This window comes from Onychostoma macrolepis, chromosome 16 (assembly GCF_012432095.1).
Source record: "Onychostoma macrolepis isolate SWU-2019 chromosome 16, ASM1243209v1, whole genome shotgun sequence".
Taxonomy (NCBI): domain Eukaryota; kingdom Metazoa; phylum Chordata; class Actinopteri; order Cypriniformes; family Cyprinidae; genus Onychostoma; species Onychostoma macrolepis.
In genome coordinates this window covers 30,952,639-30,973,452 of record NC_081170.1, presented here as the reverse complement: position 1 = coordinate 30,973,452, position 20,814 = coordinate 30,952,639, and the positions used below count along the sequence as shown (strand labels likewise).

At 36.4% G+C, this 20,814-nt stretch overlaps 1 protein-coding gene across 3 annotated transcripts in view; it reads right to left on the bottom strand.

Moving 5' to 3' along the window:
• Window positions 1-20,814, bottom strand: part of grik2 (glutamate receptor, ionotropic, kainate 2) — a 228,797-nt gene that overhangs the window by 96,748 nt on the left and 111,235 nt on the right. The window lies entirely within an intron of this gene.

Here is a 20,814-nt window from a genome sequence, read left to right as displayed (position 1 = left end):
CAGCCGACTGCCACACAAACTGACAGCCCTCCATACCGGAGACCTCTCATTCCACAGACCAAAATAAAATCTAATTAGTGTTTGCCTTGGATGATTGAGAAGCAATCACAACACCTCCCAGACTGGGCCGGTATGGAAATCATGCCTGAGGGGGCTTCAGAAATTGCTATCCTGTCAAATAAATCATAGCAAAACCTGTCATTTTCCAGCTTTTGTCTCTGATTGTCTGCCGCAAGGTTGTGGCTAAAGATGGCTCTGCCCTAATAATAGTGCAACTTCATGCAAGCCTATTTGTATGTTTGCAGCAAAATAAAACAACATAGCTGAAAATTACAGACACACTGCAATAAGGCCAAGAATTAAGGACCCATCTATGAAGTTAAAAGTGCAGCAAAACTCGAGAGCGTGTACATTTGAATTTGGGAATTTGTACAATAAATATCTGTATTGCTTCAAATTTCATTGGTCAGGCATCAAACAATAAAGTAACTTAATTTGTTTTATTCATAATCGTCTGTGATACACCAGTTGTTTATCCTGAAAACTTCTCTCCTTTTATTTGACATTGCAGTCATTTTGCAGTGGCAACAAACTTCCACCAGCTTTCAAGTTTGAGGTTGCCAGATATCAAGAGCTTAAATCCCCAAATCAGATACATTTTCTGCCTAGTGTTTTGCATAAATTTACAAAATTTTGCTCAAATGAAAGTGCAATACAGCCAGTCTGTTCCTTCATTAGGTTGCTTGAGCTTAGATAGATAGATAGATAGATAGATAGATAGATAGATAGATAGATAGATAGATAGATAGATAGATAGATAGATAGATCTTGATTAAAGCAAGTTTATTTATATAGCATATTTCATACACAGTGGTAATTCAAAGTGCTTTACATAAAAGGAAGTGAAATGGTCATAAAAAATAAAAATAATAATAATAATAATCACAATAATAAAAACAAGGAATTAATAATAATAATAATAATCACAACAATACAAACAAGGAAATTATATAAAATTTGATTTAAAATGAATTTAAAACAGTTAAGAGTAGAAAATGATTATACATAAAATACAGTGCAATCAGTTCGGACGTAGCACAGTGCTCATTCAACAAATGCACAGCTAAACAGATGAGTTTTGAGTCTGTATTTAAATGTAGCTAATGTTTTAGCACATCTGATCTCTTCTGGAAGTTGGTTCCAACTGCGGGCGGCATAATAGCTAAAAGCGGACTCCCCTTGTTTTGTGTTGTAGCAAATAAGCTTAAAAGGGAATTGTATATAAATAATTACAATTAATTATGATTAATTACAATTATTTATATCGGCTGACAGTGATAACTGTAGCAGAATTAAATTGCCATCAACTGATCTGGTTGTCCAGCGACCATTCAGTGTAAGTTCATATCAACTCTAAGAAAGGATATTTTCGTGGCCACAGAAAATACTTTCTTAAGTATTAATGCATTAGAGCATGTAGCGAGGGTCAAAATCGTAAAGGGACATTAGCAAGGCAGAACCAGAAACTCATGTAATTTGTGCACACAACTTTTATTAATTAAACGCTAACACACATAACTAATCTAAACAAACAAACAAACATACACTCACGCATATACACAAAAGGGGAGCTAAAGTGGATGAATGAAGCCATTAGAGAAAACAGAATGCAGTTATGGAAAGAGTCAGTTAACCACCTGAGTTAAACCATCAGCGCCGTTTATAATGGGGTCTACAACTTATACTAAATCTCTGTTTAGTTTAGTTAGATGTACCATACTTGCACTTCCACGGCTGTTGACGTGTGTCTGGAATGCAGTCTCGGATGAAAAGTCTTGATGGTTTCAAGGTTTTGGAATCGCGATCAAGTTCTTCCGGGTTGAAGAGTGATGAATTCCAAAGAGGTTATTCTGGTTCTGAGGTCCGCGGAGCTTTGGTTGAATGGAAAGTCAAGGCCACAAGGCCTGGCGCAAAACTTAGTTTCAGAAGAGTTCTAGCTCACATCCTTCTAGGATCTAACAGAACCGCAAAACTGAGATATGTTGGAGCCCACCGGGCACGCTGGTACCGTCTCAGGCTCTCCACACGGGCAGCAGTCCGGAAATTTGGCAGTAGAGTTTTTGCAGAAGAGCTGCGGTGAGCTCACTGTGCGTGAGCCCTTTAAGGCGAGAAAAGTCACGCCTCTCAGGATGGGCTTGACCAATGAGAAAGGCTGAATTTCCAAGCGGGAGTTTGGAAATACTGGGGGGGTTTATGACTCTTTGTCTGAGAACATGTTAATTTGCAAAGGGGTTGGATCAATAGTTGTTATACAAACCATTAAAGATTCTTAGGACATTCATATGTTGCATAGGTATCAACATGTAATATTCACTCTCAATTAGATCATCCGGAGACGAATTGATAGAGACCAAACATGTTACAGTTAGAGTGATATTAACTAGTGATCTATTATAAGCATGCATAAAACGGTATACAATACACAAAAACATATACAAAAACAGTAATAATATACACAATGACCTAATGATATGTGTGCTCATTCAAAGAAAGGTTTTTCTATGAATTAATTAGAGAAGAGTCCATTTTATGGCATAATGTCTTTTTCCTAAAGGGGATGTGAAGTGAGTGTTGCTCGGCCATTTGCATTCCTTTGAGCAATAAAACTAGTGTTATCTGATGGGTTTCCATGGGACCAGGGGGGGGCCTGAAGTCCTTGACAGCCCTACTGGCTCCGGGTATGTGTATTGGGTGAGGGGTCTGTGACCATTTGTTAATCTAATAACTAATTGATTTGTTAAATCAAATGCAAAATTGTGTGTCTGATTGGTCCAAATGCTACAGTGTGAACCCTTGGTATTTCTAACTGACTCGATCCTAATGATCTGAGTGGTCTGTTAGGTTTATATTCAGTGAGCATATATCCAATGTATTTAGGTCCTAGGCCATTGAGTGATTTATAAACGAGTAAAAGTACTTAAAAATCAATCCTAAATGTAACTGGTGTGATATGCTCAGATTTTGTGGTTCTAGTCAGAATCCTGGCAGCAGCGTTCTGGATGAGCTGCAGCTGTCTAATGGTCTTCTTCGGAAGGCCGGTGAGGAGACCATTACAATAATCCATCCTGCTTGTGATAAAGGCATGTACAAGTTTCTCCAAGTCTTGACTGGACACAAAACATCTAATATTTGCAATGTTTTTGAGATGATAGTATGCTGATTTAGTTACTGCTTTGACATAAGGTCTGAAACTAAGGTCTGACTCCAGAATCACCCCAAGATTTTTGACTTGATTTTTAGTTGTTTGACCCCTAGAGTCAAGGTATGCATTCACCTTGAGAACTTCATCTTTATTTCCAAATGCAACGACTTCAGGTTTCTCCTTGTTTAACTGAAGAAAGCACATTCCTTGTTTAACTGAAGAAAGCACATCCAACTGCTAATTTCATCAATGCATTGGCAGAGGGCGGCAATGAGGCTATAGTCTAGGGCTGTCGCGATAACCGCAATATTGCAATAACGCGCTATTGATGCGCATAACCGCAGAGGAATGCAACAACCGCAGCAACTGCGATATTTCAGTGTTTTCTTTTTCATAAGGTTACGCCCTTCTTGTTTTACACTTCGTGCATGTGTACTGAATATTAGTAATGATAACAAAGTGTACCATGCTGATTTGCACAGAGGCTCAGTAAATTTGCACTTAAGCCTAAACAGACAGCGAATGAGAGAGAGATCGACTGATCGCGTGCAATTACCTGCGTCTGTCCTTCAGGCCGAGTCATGTATATTTGTGAAAACAGGTTGTCATGTCCAAGGAAAGCTGTTAAAATGTTAAAATGATTTAAACAGCGTGTTTCATTACAAATCTCTGAATGAATCAGCGCTTTTGAACGTGTAGTTGAATGAACGATTTAAAGGCTCACTCAAAGACAGTCTCTTGCCGCCACCTTGTGGCGTAAAAATGAAACTGCACTGACTGACAGCCCGTCTAGAACACACAGGTGAAATATCAACAGAAAAAGTATCTTGTCAGTCAGATTCGAGGATCAGAACTAACTGTATGTATATAGGCTAACAATATACTAATGATCTTATTGTCAGGTTTATGTTTTGTTTTGTGGACCGTTATTTTGTCATTGTCTTCTGGTTACTTCATTTCCTGTTTCGACGCGATTTAGTTTCGGTTTGATTGGTTACACACACAGATTATATATATATATATATATATATATATATATATATATATATATGCGGTAATACCGCATACCGTGCTATTGAGTCACTCAAAATTACCGCAAGGGAAATTCCTTAACCGCGACAGCCCTACTATAGTCATTTGGAGATAAGGCTAGGTAAATCTGGGTATCATCAGCATAGCTGTGATAGGCAATTTGGTTCTTTCTCATTATTTGACTTAGTGGGAGCATATACAGGCAAAACAAGAGTGGTGCAAGAATTGAGCCTTGTGGGACTCCGCATGTCATGGACGTCCACTTAGACTTATGCTTTCCTATACTCACATAATAACCTCTCCCTTCTAAGTATGACCTGAACCATTTGAGTACCATCCCAGAAAGCCCGACCCAGTTTTCCAGTCTCTCTAGAAGTATGTTATGATCGACAGTGTAGTCTTGAAGTGTAGTCTTGAAGACAATGATTAGCTGGTTCAGGTGTGTTTGATTAAGGTTGGAGCTAAACTCTGAAGGAAAGTGGCCTGGAAACGCCGAGTTTGCCCACCCCTGACCCTGATAACAAAAAACAGAACAATGTCTAAAAGCTGCAATGTGACAAGGTGTACAGCAAACAAGATTAAAAAAATTAAAAACAGAACTACATTTTTATAAGCTGTCGACCTAAAAAACTAGCGTTTAAGGACACAAAAGTAGAGCGTAATATGTCATATTACTCTGAGAACTACGCCCACTGGAGGTAAACGTAATCGGCGACAGGAAACTTTAATTATTTTTAACAGTGTCAAAGGATTATTTCACCACCCTATGTGAACCTAAGAGGAGGAGATGTATTGAGAAACTAAATTTTATTGGTCTATGTCAGTGTCCCTTTTCCTTACCTTACTTTTGTTTGAGAAATGATCCAACTGAATGGCCCAACGTGAAATGCCCTAACATCTACATCTATTTGTGTCCTTAAACACTCATTTTTGTTGGGGTCAGCAGCTTATAAAAATGTCATTCTGGGGGTTTTTTTAGCTTGTTTGCTGTACACTTTGTTACACAGCAGCTTTCAGGCATTGTTCTGTTTTTTTGTTATAAGTCAGAAATGACAAAGAGGCAGCTTCCCGCAATACAAAGTCAATGGAGAGCGTTGGATTTGATCCTGATAAGCGTTTGTCGTCACAGTTGTAAACATGATGATCACAACCAATCCGACGACAACTTCAAAACTCCTGAAGTGTTTCCACTTTTGTGCGCCATATGCATCAGACATTTAGCCAACGGTCCATGGGCGTGACGTCTGAGACTGAGACTATGGGATTTACAACACGCAAATTCATCCTCTCCTCCCGAAATACGTTAAAGTAAGTCTCCGGTAAACTGAGAGAAGAGCATATTAAACTTCATAGTTAGGCTACCTACACAATCTGTATATGATATCAGTTAAACCTGTCGTCAGATTATATTTGTAAGGATCATTATTTTATCATCATACATCAGTGTGTATTTTACAAACTATAAATGTATGGTTTTGCTAGTATTTATGTGTATTTAAATGTCTGGATCCTAAAATAATCATTATATGGATGAAAACACTGAATAGTTGTGATAATATGACAAGCACTCAGTGCGTTGGATCTGGCTCCGCACCAGCCAAAGCGCGAAAGCAGATTTGAATTAAGCAGTTGATCACGTGACACACTGAACGTTCTGATCACACCAGTGTGATCGTATGCTCCAGGGACCAGCCAAGACTGATCACACCGGTGTGATCTTGTGCGTCAAAGGGTTAAGAGAACTTGATACAGTATAACATAAACCCTGTGTTTAAATTCTCTTGATTTGTGAGCAAAATTTTTAAATAATTAACAGTCTAACTCAGTACCGTTTCTAGGCATAGGCAAGCTAGGCGGTCGCCCCCCACCAGCTGGAGGGGGCGCCAATGAGCGCACGTACTGCCGCTACATTTTAACAGGGTTGTGATCAAGAGTGGTACGGACACCCTGAAATATGATTGCCGCCCACACTGGGTCCCCCAACATCATTGGGCTAGAATTAGAATACTGTCACTCTGACGATGCCTGTATGCCATTGGATCAGAGCGCTGTCAATTGCTGCCTCTGATTGTTGCATCATGCAAAGTTTGCATTTGGATTTGGAGCGCTCAACAATGCCATTAGATCAGTGGGTTCTGTCAGTGTTTTGGCAAGGTAAGGTTTTTTTTTTGCCGTGCAAGTTCAAAGGCCAATTTAAAATATTGGTACATAAAAAGTGCACAAAATCAGTATTTTGTTTAGGCAGTATTTGTGGCAGTCGAGAAATCATGTTTCATGTGAAACTGGTCTAAAAGATGTGTGTTTTTGCGCCAATGGATTGTTAAAGGTTCAGTGTGTCGTGTAATATTCCCATATAAAACTTTTTCAGCCAATTAAAAAACATCGGTGTAGTAAAATTTGCTAATTCACAAGATTAATACATACTTTATTAAATCTGACGGATGCGTTAAATTCATTCGCTTCCAACAGCGCTTAAAGGGAGCAGCATCATACATATAGAGGGCAGAGCGTCACGTTATTTAAAGGGGAAGTTCACGCATCAATGAGTAATAAAAGAACAAGTAGCCTAATGGTATCACAGATAATAAACTGTGCAAAATGTTTTATCTTAACAGTCAATTTACAAATAGGCCTAATGTGTTCAGATTTGTGGAACTCACAATGCGCTGAATTTCCACAAATTAGTGTTGTTACTATGACAACCAATTTAAATGTGACAAGAAACTGATGTCTGAAAAAGAAATTATATATAATTTATATAGGGATAATAGGGATTTCGCCTAGGGCATCAAAATGGCTAGAAACGGCTCTGGTCTAACTATTATCGTGAAGCCCTAAGTATTCTATGTTAGTAATACAGTGTATAACAGTATCAGTCATATTCATTCTTTATGCTGTCATTCATTTAGTTTTAGACATTAAAAGGCTTTGCACTACGCTAAGGCCACTTTTCTAGATCAGGGTTATCTGCTTTTGTGTTTATTACAGTCATTTAAATTGATGTGCCAAACATCTACAAGATGGTAAATGCTGTTTAGGAACAGACAACAAATTGTTCATTACTGTACAAACCATAATCTGCTTTATTAATGTGAAGGCTGTTCCAAAAGTTAACTAGCTCTTAGGATCCATATTCTTTAGGCCACATTCTCAGGCAATATCCCATGTATCTTTTAAAATGAAGGGGGGAAAACATTGTGTTGTTAACAACATGCTAACATCAAATTCTGCTGGAATCAATAGAGTCGCCTGTGTGATTTGTGTGAGGAGTGTTATTTGTATAACACACTGACGTTCTGCCTGCAGCATTCTGAGTCAGTAATGGTATGGTCTCAGAGTACATAGCAGCTATATAGGCATGAGACAGAAAGGAAGCCCACTATGGTTTGGAACAAAGCCAGTCTGTCATGTTAACTTTCAAAGTGGGCCACCAGTATGTATTTCTGACAAAATTTATGGATATATGACGTTATTAAATGTTATTAAAATTAATTAAACAAGTCTATTGACTGCCCTAATTACTACATGGTGCCTACATTTCATGTCCACTGATGATAATTAATAATCTAACAATTTTCTTCCCTTTCCATTAGAGGAAAGCATAATATAATCTCAGACAAATATTTTATAAATCCTACTTTTCAGTTTGCTTGAAATTTCCCTGATATTCCTTAAAATACAGTTTTTGCAGTATCTATTTTTGAAGTAAATAGGTATTGAGTTCAAAATAATGACTTAAAAAATGTTAGCCAAAATATAGTTACATTTATTTCTCAAGTCAGAAAAATAAGGTTTGATAAATTAAGTGTAAATTAAATCTTCTTTAAATTATGAAAGAAAAATATTTTTCTTGTGTCTGCAAAAAGTTCTGTCAATTATGTTACTGAAAAAACAAACAAACAAACAAAATAATAAAAAAACAAATAATAATAATAATTTATCACAACACCATGCGACCATAATAAAGTGATGTTATTTTCTTCTGTGGTAGACATTTTGAAAAATATTATTTGGTCACACTTTATATTAGGTGGCCTTAACTACTATGCACTTGCATCAAAAAATAAGTACAATGTATTTATTGTGGTCATATTGTATTGCAAAACACTTTTTCTGCTATTACGGTGGGATATGGGTCAACAGTGTAATTATAAATGTAATTACAGAAATTAATTACAGTTGTACTTTCATAAAGGTATTTTTAAAAATATAAGTACAATGTAAAAACATGTATGTGCACTGTAAAAAAAAAAATCCGTAAAATTTACAGTAAAAAAACAGCAGCTGTGGTTGCCGGAATTCTACCGTAAAAATACAGTAACAGTATTTTAGGTTTCATGGTTTTAAATTTACAGTTAAATACCGTCATTTCATTAACTGATATAATGTTAATATACCAACCTATTGAAGTACTGAAATCTGTTTTGTACCTTTGAAATATACTGATAACCACCAAATGCAGGAGGTGATGAGAAACTCACATGAAGAACCAAAGCCCATCACAAGCAGCTTTTAAATAATAACATATATAGAAGGTGCACAGTGTCATTCACACAAACACTAAACACCATCATGGTGAGACTGAAATATGCAATAAACATTAATTTAACAACATTAGATGTGACATACAACCCTAATAAATATAACTGATAAGAAAAAACTAAGAAGAAACATAGTTATTTAAAAGAAAAAAAAAACATCAAATTCAAACAAAATTTGAAATGCAACGCAGGGAATTCTGGGAACGTCAGTTTACGGTTTTTCCCTGTAAATTTTACAGGAACTTACCGTTATCCATTTAACAGCTTTTTACTGTAACATTTTCACAGTTTTTTACCATTAAAATCACAGTCATTGTTTACAGTGTACACAATAAGTGCACTGTACCAAATGATTAATTTAAATGCAAGTACATAGTAGTTAAGGCCACCTAATATAAAGTGGGACCCATTATTTTAAGTGTCCTCTCATGTTTCAGTATTTTACTTTGTTATAGTGTGCAATATTATAATGATTTCAGTTCAAATATATATTCAAATAAGATTAAGATACCTGGTTGGTATAAAACAAGGCCAGCCATTAAAAAAAAATAATAATAATGTGTTACTGTCTCCACTGGTGACAATTAATTGAGTGTTTTTACTTTTTTTTTTTTTGTTTGTTTTTGTTTTTTGGTAATTTAATCTTATGTGTCACAGGAGTCTGTTTGTGTGTACATTAGGTAACAATGTGTGCAATAGTATTGTTTTTTTTTATGTGTATAACATAAAAGCTTATACACGAACATAAGTTATACGAATTTTTTGTGCTTTTGGAACATGAGAGTGAATAAATGACAGAATTACAATTTTTGGGCGAGCTATTCCTTTAAATACATGTGTTACTTCAAGTGTAGTACTTAAAGAGTGTGTAGTGGCATACAGTTACACAACTGACAAATTCCGCAGGGAAGTCCTAATTTTCCTTGGAGTATCAAAATGGTGTTTAAAGCTTGACAACTAGAAAGAAATATATAAACTGAAACCAACAATCATATAATAGAGAAAACATATAGTTTCATTAATGTGATATGTACCCCCAATTATAGAATGAGCCATGCACTTCCCTGATGACTGAGGGGAGGAAACAACCACCATGATATTAATAATCTGTCCATGAGCGTGTGATGATGAAAACAAACGGGTGTGAAGATGCCGCGGGAGGCGAACGAACCGCTTTGGGCCCAGGGCTTCAGTCACCAGCTGCTGGTCAAAATGACTAGAGGGTGGTGTGTGTGTGTGTGTGGAAAGTTCGACTAGTGGCTGTTTCGCACCACCACAAAGCTGTCAATCACCCTCCTACCTCGTCCTACACTAACACACAGATCGGCTTCATAATCACTTGTCCGCCATTCCCCGCCTGTCAATCAATCAGGATGCGAAGGGAGCACAAAGTGGCAGCCACTGGTCTTGGAGGGAGATGAGACACGGGATGAGGCGTTGTCAGGAACGGACGTGCCATGAATTCACATGTCCGATCGCCCCCATCCCCCTCTCTTTGGCATCTGGCAGGGCCATTAAAAGGGGACAGCCGAAGCTGGGGCCCTGCCGCCTATCTGCGGAGAATACACATTATCCTTAGTCATCCGGCCCACCAGCGAGGCAGCGGACGTCAATGAGCCTGGCTTATGCATTGTGAATAATAAATAAGTAATAACATCAGACAAACAGAAGACAGGGCCTCCACCTGAATACTAAATGAATGCTCCTATTACCCGCCTGTGTGTGTGTGTGTGTGTGTGTGTGTGTGTGTGTGTGTGTGTGTATTAGCACAGCTTTGTGTGATGGAGCAGGGGAGAAAAATCAAAGCTCAGGGTGCTTGCGATCTCTCCTGGGAGGCATGCTTTGTTTTCTTCAGATTTTCATCAAAGCTTTATGGATCTGTCGGCCTGGCTTACTCTATACCAAAGCACAGAAGCCAGCCCATAAATGTACACTAAAGATGAGAAACCGGTAAAGACTTGTAAAACATGGCAGCTTCCATCTTAACGACTGTAGATATCTGCATGAGGTCTGGGGCAACTAAACCATGAATCAATAATGAAAAGAGTTGACAATGAAATTTCAATTACTCTGCTCTTTGTTCTGTGTAAGGACAATCTTTGTCCTGTGATGGCCAGGAAACAAATTTCTAAGAAGAGACGATGGAGGCGTCAAATACTTTTCGATGCTATATTTCTTTATTGCCTCTATAAACTCCACTTAATATTGAATTAATTATATATTTAATTTTTTTTCACAATGTATGACATACTTCATATAGACCGCAATTTGCATTTTCATTTAAGATGAGAACAGGTTTTGTATTTCCAGTAGGACTGTAAAATCGATTAATCATGATCAGTGATAAATAAAGAAAAATAAAGTTGTAAATAAACAGGGATTACTGCAGTAGTTTTTTTTTTTCTTTTTAAACAAGAAAACACTATTTCAGTCATTCTACTTTTAAAAGGTCATGTTTATTCTATGTTACTTGCTATTTCTTTGTAATTAATTGTGCAATTTGTTTCAAAGTAAATTCTTTACCAAACTGTATTTTCAGGGTCTGTTAGATGGAATTTTGATGCAATAAATATTCCACATATACAAATAATGAAGAAAAGAGCACTAAAAATAAAAGTAGAAATAAAATAAAATAAATTGTTTTTTGTCTTATTAGAGTTGGATATGTTAGACTGTCATTCTTAAATCATTATGCATTATGTTTGCAATAAAGATGCCTGCTAACCAATGCCGTTGTACTCCCATTTAGGAAAATAGAGAGGGAAAAAGCAAGAAAGAGAGACTGAGGCAGAGAACTGTGGATGTTGGAGAATGCCGTACATTTCTGTAGCTCAGCCCAACAGGCAGACAGGCAAATGATTGAGCAATACAACCACTTCACTCTATAAACACCTCATTAAAATCAATTATGTCACTCCTGAATGAAATCAAAGCTAAACACTTTAAGAGCTGCTTTTCCCCTGTGTAAGCCGATGTGAGCGTTACCTCAGATGTATTTTCTTTTTGCACCTCGTTCGCACGTCCTCCCCTGCCTTGTGCTGAAAGATTTAATCTTCTCGGCTCAGATTGCTTTCAACACTTTTATGAATTGTTAAAATGTGGAGGTCTGGCAGGGAGGTTTCCGTATATCACTGATCGAGGCTCTGGATAAAAATGTGACCCTGCAGTCATAGATTGTAGCAAGTGCTCTTAAGCAGGACTTTAATCTTTTTTTATTACTGGTATTATTATTTTTAAATAATACTAATACTTTACTTTCTACTTGACTCAATATGACAGTTTGACAGTTTTAACATGAAAAAGCTTTTATGCATATATTTTATGCAAAACTTTGCATAATTTTGATTTCAAATAAAGTTTTGGCATGAATAACATTTGCTTGCAAAAAGAATTTGTTTTTTTTCCCCATGGATTGACTTCATTTTGCCAAGCATCATATGTTCTTGTTGGTTTTGGAACAACATAAATAGAAATAGCTTGTAGCTGATCACGCCATGCATTTATGAATATTTCCATGGCTTTTTTTTTATTTCAAAAGGAAGTGAAAGAAAAGAAAATGTAAAACTTCAGGCATTTCCTTCTAAAGGTTCAAGGAGATCAAATGATATTGCATAGCACAAATAACTGAAATATGAATATTTCAGAAGTTAATTTTGTCAGCTATTAGACATACATGAACATACACTATAAAACCGGTACGTTTTTTAAAAATGTTTTTGATAGGTTTTGAATATCTCTTATGGGTAAAAAGGTGAATAATATACATTTGTTTGAACATGACCATGAACACTGAATTTACAACAGGTGATCTCTCCAAGCTGTTCATGAAGCTAACATATTTATGTCAATCTGAAACCTTTGAGAGATCATGCTATTATCTGTCAAAATCACTTAGTATTGACACAAGAAGCACTTCTAAAGTGACCCGTCTAAGCTTGAACTGTCAGAAATATGACACGCAGCACATGGGATTAAGCTGATGCATTTCATCAAGATACAAATGATAAACATCAGCTGTGATAAAGCCATGAACAAATCCCTACATACACAGTCAGAGAGCGGTGTTCATATAATGTACATATAATGTTTCATAACAGTCCACATGTCAAAGGCACCTCATTGTGCCTATATTTGAAAGAATTTGCAAAGCTAAAATCAAGAAAAAGGCAAAAAAAAAAAAATCAGATGATATTGCATAACAAGGCTCAAATGTTAAATGTGAATACTTCAAATGTATATTTTGTTAGAATTAAAAGTATGCATGCATTACCCTCCAAAAGGATGGGGTTTGCAAGATTATTATTATTATTTTTGTTTATGTTTTTGAAAGTCTCTTATGCTCACCAAGCCTGCATTTATTTACTTAAAAATATAGTAAAAACAGTAATATTGTGAAATATTTTAACACAATTTAAAATAACTGTTTTCTTTTTGAATATAATTTAAAATAAATAAATCAATAAAAGAAAAACCTATGTGAACACTATTGTGTACCGTTTTCGCAAATTTGTGTTCTTGTAGTTTACACAGAAATGATAATGTGTCATTTTCAAAAAACCTGCACCTTGAAGCCCATTTGCAAACATTTGCATTTTTAGGACATCCCCAAAACAAACAACTGCAAAGCACTGTTGTCATGTAAATGAACAGCCGAAATGCATAAAAGGTTTACAGTTTTTGGTTGATAAGGGTGTTGTGTAAATACTCCCTATGTTGGAAAGTTCCTTACATTTGTTTTAAACTGATGTTTGCACTAGATAAATGCATTGGACAACCCCTCCACACACACACACACACACACTCCTACAGAATGAGTAAAAGGTAATCTCAAACGGGGGGTCCTGCATGTACTGCATCAATGGTGTTGTCAGTCACCGTGCTCAGTCTAAACAGCCTTCACTGCACACATGACACTCAAAATCAAAAGTATAGTTTCTGTATTTGAGTCAATATAGTATACATGACTCCCGAGGCTAGTGTGAGAAATACTTCACAGCCACAAATGTGTATACTCTGTGTGTGTTTGAGTATTGGCAAAGGGCTATGCCAGCCACAGGCCAAATACCTCATGTGCATTATGACCAATGCCGCAAACATTGAAAGTGCATGAGATGACCTTTGGGCCTCTAGACCATGAATATTCCATTTTATTTTATTTATTTATTTTTACATGAGCAAGCCAGTATGCCAGTATGAAGCATGTATATGAGGATGAGTGCATCATGGGTATGGCAGGTATCTTTGTTTGCAGATTGCTGTGTAATTAACTGACTTGTTTGTTAATGAAATGTCAAGATATTATCTCAGTAATGTATTATTAATATGATGTGTTTATCAGTGAACTGCTCACGAATGGTTGGGGTTTCACAAACTGAAAACAATGACAGTTTAAAGTAGTTTGTGTGTGTGAAAAAAAGTTTTACATTTAATTTTTATATTTTTGACATTGTTATAATATGTTGCATGCTTTTATTTTGTTTTTCAAAGGTTTTGTTTTTCAGTATTTATTTCTTTATTTAGTGGGAAATTATTACATTTTAGTATTGTTTTAGTTTTCATTCTATGTAACATGACACCACAAATTGTTCCAACTGCATATGACGATACAAACTACACTTCTTAAAAGAGTGTACCCACTGCATCGCTCTTAAAACAATACACATTAAAATTTCTCTGAAATCCCATAATCCACTGAGATTCTCCATAAACAAAAAGTTTTATTGGTCAAAGCCACAGCACACTGTAGTTTCTGCTGTCAGTGAACTGTGACAGCAGTAAAATTCTATTGCATTTAGCAGTAAACTATACAGTAAGTGCCATCACTCTGGGAGTTTATGATTCAGCAGAATGAACTGGACCCATTCAGGTTTTAGTCTCAGACGGCCTTCATAGAGAACCATGGCTACTGATTTGCCAATGTTTGTAAGTTTCATGGCATTAAATATTTAAAGTATACTCAAATAAACTCAATCAACTAGACTAGAATGTAATGTCAGTTCTGTGTTCAGCTCTACCATTATTTGAAGTAAACACTTTTTGCTTTATTGTTGTGGTGGTGTCATAGATAAGCAGTGCCTCCTGTTTATTTTATTTTATTTTTTTCTTTGGTCTATAAATTTTACCGTTTACCCTTGAAGTTTTAAACTGTTGTTTTCTGAAAGAATATGCTGACAGCTTTGGAGATTAATTAAATCATACCTTCCAGCACTGAAAACTAAACTTTTTATGATAATAACCTTGGTGTGTTTGAAATTCTCAGTGTTAATCAGGGTCCAAATTAACCAGGGCTTGGATCAAAAATGCCACTGAATATGACAAAAATGCCCCAGATATTTAGAACGTGTGAATGATGTGGCGGATAGTAATTTCATCTGTTATAACATTTGATATATTTCATGATAGTTTGCACTAGGTTTATCTATTAATGGGTTTAATGCCTTTGCAGGCAGACAAGCTGTCAGAAATCAGAGGTACTGTATATAAATGTTGCTTAATGTGTTGTTCATATGAACTGCTTTTGGAAAAAAAAAAAAAAAAAAAAAAAAAATCTAAATTAATATCTAATGGCTCCAAAACAAAATATACAGTAGAGAGGTGTATAATTAAATAATCTAAAATGTATTGTGACAGAGTATTATATGTGCATTATATTGTGAGCATTATTTATAGCTATATTTGTACTTGATTTGATTTTCTGGATAACGGCTCTAATCGTTTAGATTGAAAGTTCATTGTAATTGTAAAAGTAATAAACTACATTGAAGTATTTTACATAAATGAGCTTTTTTTAAGGTTGGAAAAAAATGTTTTGACATAGAACAAATCACTGGAAAGACATTTCCACAGTACAAATTACATTTGAATTAATCTTTTGGTACAATGCACTTATTGTGTACATACATGTTTTTACATTGTACTTATATTTTTAAAAATACCTATATGTAGTTACATCTGTAACTAATTTATGTAATTACATTTATAATTACACTGTTGACCCATCCCTTACACCTTAACCCACCCTTAAACCTACCCATACCACCAAACCTGTCCCTAACGTCACCCGTATCCCACCTCAATAGCAGCAATAGTGTTTTGCAATACAGTATGAACACAATAAGTACATTGTACTTATTTTTTGATGTAAGTACATAGTAGTTAAGGCCACCTAATATAAAGTGTGACCCAAATTTATATATAAAACATATAATTATCAAATTAAGTTTGTTTGTTATTTATTTATTGTTAATTTTATTACTTGGTGGCAGGTTTTTTTTTTTTTTTATGCTTTCAAATGATCAGATTAAAACACAGTACAAGTCAGAGTAAAACTGAGTAAAAAAGAAAAGATTTTAGGCACAGTGGGATGTGTCATTTATGCCCTGAATTAAATTCATTACTAATCTGAGTAGAGTCACATTAGGACAGCGCGTGATGACATGTGTCAGCAGGGTTATCGTGTCTTTCAGGCTTTGTTTGTTTGTGTGTGTGTGTGTGTGTGTATGAAACATGATGTGATGCTGGCCCCCAAAGCCCTTTCTTCTCATGGTTGGCTATTGTTGTGTTGGGGCCAAATTTCAGACTCTTTATGTACTTGTCTTAATGGCGAGTAAACCATCCTGACATATCCCCCAACCACCCCACGCAAACAAGCTTGCTTATTCTCTCCATATCAACTAACCCCATTCCATTTTCTGATGTAACACCTGGAAAGTTATGCTTACCTATTCCGCTTACCGTTGATTTAATAGTCCATAAGCACGGCTAGTCAGATGTAGCTATTCTTCATTGCAATCCATCAGTCACTCTTGTCCCAGTTGCAGTCAGTCATAGGCAAAAAGTATGATCTTAATACATTTAAAATGCCTGGGCTTGACCAGAGCAGATTTCTGGCATTCTGTCTGAAAAATACTCTACACTTCAGAAAAAAATAGTCTACAAGTACTCAATTGCAGACTATTTAGGCTACTTTAATACACATTCCTTGTCTTATTGTGAACAATCCATTGGTGCACATTAGTCCATAGGAAAAACTGTTTGTCTTCTTAATTTTTCATTGAAATGCTATACTGTACTGTGAAATGCTTTTCATTTTCCACTGATATCAGTATTCAGTAATGTTAACGAGTCACTATAACAGCTATTCGGGACTTGCTTTTGCACAACAGCCAACATGCTAGGAATATGCATGCTAATAAGCAACTAGTTAATACTGAGAATTGCTCCCTAAACTAAAGTGCTACCCAGAAATAATTCCGTTGCTCTGCCATAACAATAGTAAGAGAAAACATGACTGTGAAAGAAAATATTGTACATGGATATCCTCTGTAGCGCCCCTCACGACAATGCTGAGCACACATTTGCATATTGCCAGTTGCATTCTGACACATTTCAGAACACAATGGCGCGTCAAATCCAGCTTGCGTAAAAACATTTGGACCTTAGTTCCTCCATCTATTCGAAATCTCTTGAATTCATTCTGCTCTCAGTCTCAAGACCAAATTATGGAGACTCCATTATTGATAAATAAACTGTAATAAACAGCCTTCATTGAGCTAAATGAATCATAAAATAGTTTGAGGAGGGGTGGGCTGCTATCGAGTGTGATATGCTAGTGGATCAATGTAGTGGGACTGAAGGTTGACAGCTCCTGCCTTAACTAAACAAGTCTCACCCACCTGTCAATCATCCAGATGGGTATGGAGGACCTCAATGGAGTATGGACTTTCAGAGAAGTCTGTTGGAAACTTGCATTAAATGTATTTTCTTGGGACATACTGAGTAATGGCATTATGGTCAGTGTTGAGAAAACTACTTTATGAATAGCTTGTACTTTATGAATAGTTTCAAAGTAGTGAAATAACAATAGTTAGCTACACAAAAAGCTATTAACCTTTTGAGCGGTACGGTCCCACATATGGGATTTTAATTTCCGTGCCTCTGGGAGTACGGTCCCACATATGGGATTTAGAACGTTCGTTGACGTCGCATAACTGCCAAATTCAAACTGCGTTTTGGCGCTTTGTCTGACGCTGAGATGCCGCTGCACTTGTCATATAATCGCACTTATGCAGTGTTTTTAACCACATAATGTTTATTTTATGCTTTAGACATTTAAATACGCATAAGTACTAGTAAAACAATACATTTAGACTTCGTAAAATACACTCAGATGTTTATGGAAGCAGCAATAACAATCCATTCAAATATAATTTTCAGACGTGTTTTATTAATATCAAATACACTTCGTGTAAGTAACTATAAAGTTCACTCTATTCTTCTCCCATTTCACCCGCCACTTACTTGTATGTATTTCGCGAGAAACTGATGAATTTACGTGATGTTAATCCGTCTAACAGGACTGTCTGAACTACAGCACGAACAAACATGGCGGCGCCCATCTCACATTACAGATCATGATCAAGATCATTTAGAACTGTTTTTAAATGATAAAACACACTCATTTGCACATATTTGTGAATCGGAATATCAGATAGTTGATTATATGGTAAGCAAGTTTATGAATATTTTGAATAAAAAAGGAAAAACTAAATAAAATCCATCCATCTGTCATACAGTGTTATTGTGGCCGCGGTGTGTCATGTGACAATCATGACGCGTCGCCATGGAAACATTAAGGGGAAACGTTCTAAAATAACGGTCGCCTAAAAAAACTCACTCTGGGGGGACCGCTGGAATATTTTAAACTCACCACTGAAAAGGTTAATAAAATGTGGGAGTCAAAATTATCAAACAGGTGTGCACATCCCAAACACCCAGATCGGAATCAGGTGCAGAACAACTAAGTAATTTAAACGGATGGCAATGTGCCTGATGAAGTCCTGTGGGTCGAAACGTTGCTAATAATAAATTAATCCTGAACAGCTACTTTTCAGTGTGCGAACTTCAATCCTAATAAAATGTGGGACACACTTTGGTTTAGGGATCAATTCTCATTATTAAATAACTTAACTATGACTTTTGCCTCAATAAACTTTAGGTGTGATGTAGGATTAAGGGATCTAGAATATGGCCATGCAGAATAAGGCATTAGTATGTGCTAATAAACAGCTAATATGCTAGTAATACGCATGATAATAAGCAACCAGTTCATAGTGAGAATCGTACTCTAACCAAAATTTGCTAACTACACTCAAGAAAAAAAAAAAGGTTACTACTTTTTACAGTGCATACTGAAGCAAAATAAATGTATTTAATATAACTATATAAAATATAACAACACTGTAAATTATTCATTTATTTATTTATTATTCAACTTTTATTCAATTTACAATAAATGCCAATAAATAAATAAAAATCTAGAAAACAATGCTGAATTTGGAACGTTTAAATAAATATGATTTTGTTTAATTGCATTAATATTTTAATATAGGTCAGGTTAAAAAAAAAAGTCAAATCACTCAAATGAAGCAGACAATGTTTTTGTTTGGCTATAAAGTCACACAAACAAAACAAAACAAAAAAGTGATGTAGCCTTACGTTACATTATACTGCCGCTCTTTGGAAAAAAATCTGATGGATGGGAAAATCTGAAAAAAATCCTGTCCTTCACTATGTTTTATTCTCATTCAACAGGCAATGCAACAATACAGTTGGCCGCAACTTCTGTTTAATGGATTTAATTGTACTTTTTCATGCTATCGACCTAAATAACCTGAAAGCATGCATCCAAAGATGAAAAAAAAAAAATCCGAAACAATATGGCCGGGTGAGTGCTTGTGCACATGGAATCAGAAAGGCCTGCCTCCAGGCTGTTGTTTGTTTTTGTGATCCTGCCTGGGGCAATATTCCAGATGGGGCTTTATGTTTGTTTCTTTCACTGCTATCAGTGTGCGCCGCGTAATTTCTCCCTCGGCTCTCCTGCCTCCGCAGCCTTCTGACTCCACCCAGCCTCGGCAAGCATCGCAGTCTGTCTTCGATCCAGAGTTATTTGGAGTTTTTCAAACGTAGAACCGCACCGAGGGCATTAAGAGCATGAATATATGGGAGAGATGGGCCGCACCTCGCCATTAAGATCTTAAAATGTTGTCATGAGAACTGGCTCGATGGGAAGGGAAATTGACTGTGTAAAATGTATCATTATTACGGTCGGCTTTTCGCTTGTAATGACAATATGCTTTCTGCGTATCCCATCTCTTGTCTGGGAAACGATGTAGGGAAATGACCCCTGAAGATGACTGCTGCACATGAGTGATGGAGAGTGATGGAGTGTTGGAATAATGGGAACAGAGCATGAGTGTATCGTACAGAAACGAGAGGCTCCTGTGCAGAGTGGGCTGTGAGTGAGAGCTGAGAACTGACGATTGAATTACTAAGAGAGATAAACAAAAGGAAAATAAACGGAAAAATGGATAGTTCTGGCTCTGAAATCTGACTGGATGAGCTGCATTTAAAGCAGTTGTAAAATCGCCATAAACATATACCTGTACCTGTGACCATATGTCAGTTAAATTCCATATTAATAGATACTTGGCAGCTATAAACAGCCCCAGTTGGACTAATTAACTTCAGTATAAATGCTTACAATGTCTTATTGTTTAATGCAATTAACTGTTTGCTGGATGAACATATGGATAGATAGATAGATAGATAGATAGATAGATAGATAGATAGATAGATAGATAGATAGATAGATAGATAGATAGATAGATTTTGTGAACGGTGCTTTGACAGACAAACACACATGCTCTAGTGCACAGATCTCGACCCGCTGAGCCTCAGGGGAAATGAGAGCAGAGATCCACTCAAGCTCACTCTGCCACGGCGGCGCTGATCTGCCCGCCGCTCTCTCAAACACGCACGCTTAGCCTGACGGACCCAGACACATGTTCAACACTCACCTCCACTCACACACCAGCATAGGGTCACACATCACCTCCCTACAGCCGCATCTTAATTACCTCATTCTCAGACAGGAACAGAGCACTGCAAATCAACTTAAAGCCCAGCTGATTACACATGCAGATATATAAGAATAATAATAACACATACAGTCCAAACCAATCATCTTTAGGAAATTAA